Below are 5,022 nucleotides of genomic sequence, written 5' to 3'. Positions count from 1 at the left end.
GAACCCCCAAACATACATACTGTATTTTTTGGCAGAGGCCCTATAGGATAAAATGATGGATGTTGCATTTTTTTATGTCAAACACTTAACCACTTAAGACCCGGACTAAAATGCAGGTAAAGGACCAGGCCCCTTTTTTGCGATTCGGCACTGCGTCGCTTTAACTGACAATTGCGCGATCGTGCGACGTGGCTCCCAAACAAAATTGGGGTCCTTTTTTCCCCACAAATAGAGCTTTCTTTTGGAGGTATTATATCACCTCTGCGGTTTTTATTTTTTGCGCTATAAACAAAAATAGAACGACAATTTTGAAAAAGATGCAATATTTTTTACTTTTTGCTATAATAAATATCCCCCCAAAAATATATGATTTTTTTTTTCCTCAGTTTAGGCCGATACGTATTCTTCTACCTATTTTTGGTAAAAAAAATCGCAATAAGCGTTTTATTGATTGGTTTGCGCAAAATTTATAGCGTTTACAAAATAGGGGATAGTTTTATTGCATTTTTACAAATGTTTTTTTTTTTTTTTTTACTACTAATGGCGGCGATCATCGATTTTGTTTTTTCGTGACTGCAACATTATGGCGGACACATCGGACAATTTTGTCAAATTTTTGGGACCATTGTCATTTTCACAGCAAAAAATGCTATAAAAATGCATTGTTTACTGTGAAAATGACAATTGCAGTTTGGGAGTTAACCACTAGGGGGCGCTGAAGAGGTTAAGTGTGACCTCATATGTGTTTCTAACTGTAGGGGGGCGGGGCTGGATGTGTGACATCATTGATCACCTTTTCCTATATCAGGGAACAGACGATCAATGACAGTGCCACTGTGAAGAACGGGGAAGGTGTGTTTACACACACCTCTCCCCGTTCTTCAGCTCCGGGGACTGATCGCGTGACTCAGGCGGCGATCGGGGCCGCGAGTCCCGTGCTCGCGGTGCTTCGGACCAGGTCACGGGCGCACGCCCACGACCCACAGCTGGGCATTTAACAATCACATACAGGTACGTGATTGTGTCCAGCCGTGCCATTCTGCCAACGTATATCGGCGTTAGGCGGTCCTTAAGTGGTTAAAGTGTAAGGCCGCGTACACATGATCGGAAGTTCCGACAAGTTTCCGACGGAATGTTGGCTCAAACTTATGTTGCATACACACGGTCATACAAAATTCTGACCGTCAAGAACACGGTGACGTACAAAACTACAACGAGCAGAGAAGAATTAAGTTCAATGATTCTGAGCATGCATCAAATGTATTCCAAGCATGCGTGTTTTTTTGCGCGTCCGAATTGCATACAGACGATCTAAATTTCTGACAAGAACTTTTCTCGTCGGAAAAATTGAGAACCAGATCTTTTTGCTGTCGGAAATTCTGCCAGAAAAAGTCAGATGTAGCCTACACAGGTTCGGAATTTCCTATCAAAAGCTCACATCAAACTTTTCTTGAAGGAATTTCCGATCGTGTGTATTTGGCATTACTAAATCCAGGACCATGCATTAACTATATTTGGTCTCCCACAGTACACAGAACATGGAAATGCAATTATTTTAGTAAATATAAACTGCTAAATACCTTTTCTCATCAGCAGTTAGAGCAGTCTTGTGACTTCTAGCAGTGTTCATCCAATCACTGGTTAACGCTTGTAGGAGGAGTTTTCTGACTGCCCTATTAGACTGCAAGTTCCTTGACTCTGTGCATTCCTTTAAATGTCATACCTGGGGGGGGGGGGTATAGTATGCCTGTGAAGTAATGCTTGTTTCCCGTGCTTAGAACTGTCCCTGCACAAAGTGTCATTTCTGAAGGAAAAAAATAATTTAAAATAACTAGTGGCTATAACGAATTGTCGGCTTCCGGCAATACAGAGAAAAGTCTGGTATGGATTTTAAGGGGAACTCCACCCCAAATAAAAATAAAAAAGACCCTTTATCCGAGCACACAACCTGGCAGGCCGCAGGAAATGAGGGGGGGGGACGAGAGAGCGCCCCCCTCTTAAACCGTATCAGGCCACATCCCCCTTAACATTGGGAGGATGCTTTGGGTATCTATGACCTCTCAAAGCACCATGTCCCCATGTTGATGGGGACAAGGGCCTCATCCCCACAACCCTTGCCCGGTGGTTGTGGGGGTCTGCGGGTGGGGGGCTTATCGAAATCTGGAAGACCCCTTTAACAAAGGGGACCCCCAGATCCCGCCCCCCCATGTGAATTGGTAATGGGGTACATTGTACACCTACCATTTCACAAAGAAAGTGTAACAATTGTAAAAAAAAAAACACAGACACCGTTGGGAAAAGTCCTATTAAAAAATAGATAAATAAAAAAAGATTCCAATGGTGGTAATCCACTCCCAGTCTCCGCTCCAACGCTGTCGGTATCCTGCGATGGGTGATCTCCTCTCCTGGGTCCAGCGATGAGATCTCCTCTTCATCCTTGTCCAGGATCCAGCGATAAGATGTCAATCCAGCGCAGCACATCCCCTGTCTCTACCTGAGACACCACGGGAATGGCGCGGCTTCAGCCAGTGACAGCTCTTATGTAGGTAAGGGCAGGGCCATCCGTCACGTGACCCCGCCTCCCTCTGATGTAACGCTTGCCTGCTCTCGCGTCCCCCCTCTTTTCCTGCAGCCTGCCAGATTGCATGCTTGGATAAAAGATCTGGTATGGATTTTTGGGGGGAGCTCCACGCCATATTTAAAAAAAAATTGGGGTTGATTTCACCTTTAACCACTTAACGACCCCGCAAACCCAGTCCGAAGCTCCGGGACCGCGGGACCCGCGGACCCGATCGCCGCTGGTCCGATCGGTCCCCGGAGCTGAAAAACGGGGAGAGCCGCATGTAAACACGGCTTCCCTGTGCTTCACTGTGGCGGCTGCATCGATCATGTCATCCCCTTAATAGGGAGACACAATCGATGACGTCAATCCTACAGCCACGCCCCCCTACAGTTGTAAACACACACTAGGTGAAACATAACTCCTTCAGCGCCCCCTGTGGTTAACTCCCAAACTGAAACTGTAATTTCCACAATAAACAATGCATTTTTGCTGTGAAAATCACAATGGTCCCAAAAATGTGTCAAAATTGTCCGAAGTGTCCGCCATAATAGTGTCCGCCATAATGTCGCAGTCACAAAAAAAAACGCTGATCGCAGCCATTAGTAGTAAAAAAAAAATTAATAAAAATGCAATAAAACTATCCCCTATTTTGTAAATGCTATAAATTTTGCGCAAACCAACCGATAAATGCTTATTGCGATTTTTTTTACCAAAAATATGTAGAATACGTATCGGCCTAAACTGAGAAAAACTATTTTTTATATATTTTTGGGGGATATTTATTATAGCAAAAAGTAGAAAATATTGCATTTTTTTCAAAATTGTCGCTCTATTTTTGTTTATAACGCAAAAAATAAAAAACGCAGAGGTGATCAAATACCACCAAAAGAAAGCTCTATTTGTGGGAAAAAAAGGACGCCAATTTTGTTTGGGAGCCACGTCGCACGACTGCGCAATTGTCAGTTAAAGTGACGCAGTGCCGAATCGCAAAAAGGGGCCAGGTCCTTTACCTGCATTTTGGTCCGGGGCTTAAGTGGTTAAAATCCATACCAGACCTGAAGGGTCTGGAATGGATATTTGGGGAGAACCCCACATCCTTTTTTTTTTTTTTTTTTAGGGATGTAGGGTTCCCCTTAATATCCATACCAGACCTGAAGGGCCTGGTAATTGAATTTGGGGGGACCTCCACGCATTTTTTTTTTATGAATGACTTTTCTCTGTATTGCCGGGAGCCGACAATTCATTATAGCCGCCAGTGGTTTTAAATTACTTTTTTTCCTTCAGAAATTACACTTTGTGCAGAGACAGTTCATGGGAAACATGCATTATTTCACAGGCATACTTTATACCCCCCCTAGGTACGAAATTTAAAGGAATGTTCCACTTTTATTGTTTTACTTTAAGTATTATTAAATTCACAACTTTTTTTTCCATTCATACATGTCCCCTGGGGCAGGACCCAGGTCCCCAAACCCTTTTTAGGACAATAACTTGCATGTTAGCTTTTAAAATTAGCACTTTAAATTTCAAACGTTCGAGTCTCATAGACTTTAACAGGGTTCTAAAGTTCACACAAACTTTTGGTCTGTTCGCAGGGGGGGGGGGTTATCGGCTCATCCCTAATTGACAACTTATTGTAAAAAAACAAACATATTTTACTTTTTATTCCATATTTTCCAAAAACTTGTGGCAATAAAAAAAATTGCGCTCGCAGGATGGGAAAAAAGTCCTGCAAGCAGCATCTTTGGGGCGGTGCTCTGTACATTGAAATGAATAGGCAGCGCTGCCAAAGTGCCTGCAAAGCGCTTTGGCAGCGCCGCAACAGGGGCGCTTTCAACCCTTCCTTCGGCCGCTAGCGGGGGTTAAAAGCTCTACACTACAAGTCACAGCAAAATAAAAACCCCACCCTGACGCGTTTCGCACTGAAACTAGTGCTTAGTCATAGCTATCAGGTGCATTGTCTGCACCTGAGTTATCTGCAATGGAGGATATTCATCTGCGTTCCCATCTGGAGCGGCTACTCCCCTTTTCCAGTGTGAAAGTAGCCTTGTCTTTAAAAGACTCACTCTGCCTCCTAGAAGATGCCTTGGGTGTATGTTTTTCAAATTGTGATCATTTTATAGGTGTTTCCACTGTAATCGTGCTCCAGAGCCTCCAAAAATTCCTAATAGCTCGCCTAGGTGAGCATGACACTGCACGTGACCCCCCCTTTCTCCTTCCTCAGTCACCTGGGATCATCCCACACCTCAGAAGGTTTTAGGACAGTTCACCCCTAGCTGACACTCCTCATGCATGCACAGTAGTAGAGGGCTGACTGTGACCAATAAGGAAGTCACAGCTTACACCAAATTCAAAGATGGCTCAAGGGAACCAAGAGAGCACTGAATACTTCAGGTTGTAGGATTACATTGCTGGACATCTTGGGCTAGTAAATATGTGCTTTTTTAAAGTCAGCAGCT

This window comes from Rana temporaria, chromosome 4 (assembly GCF_905171775.1).
Source record: "Rana temporaria chromosome 4, aRanTem1.1, whole genome shotgun sequence".
NCBI classification, from domain to species: Eukaryota; Metazoa; Chordata; class Amphibia; order Anura; family Ranidae; genus Rana; species Rana temporaria.
The sequence above is the reverse complement of the archived record's forward strand: the minus strand, read 5'-3'. Positions refer to the sequence as shown.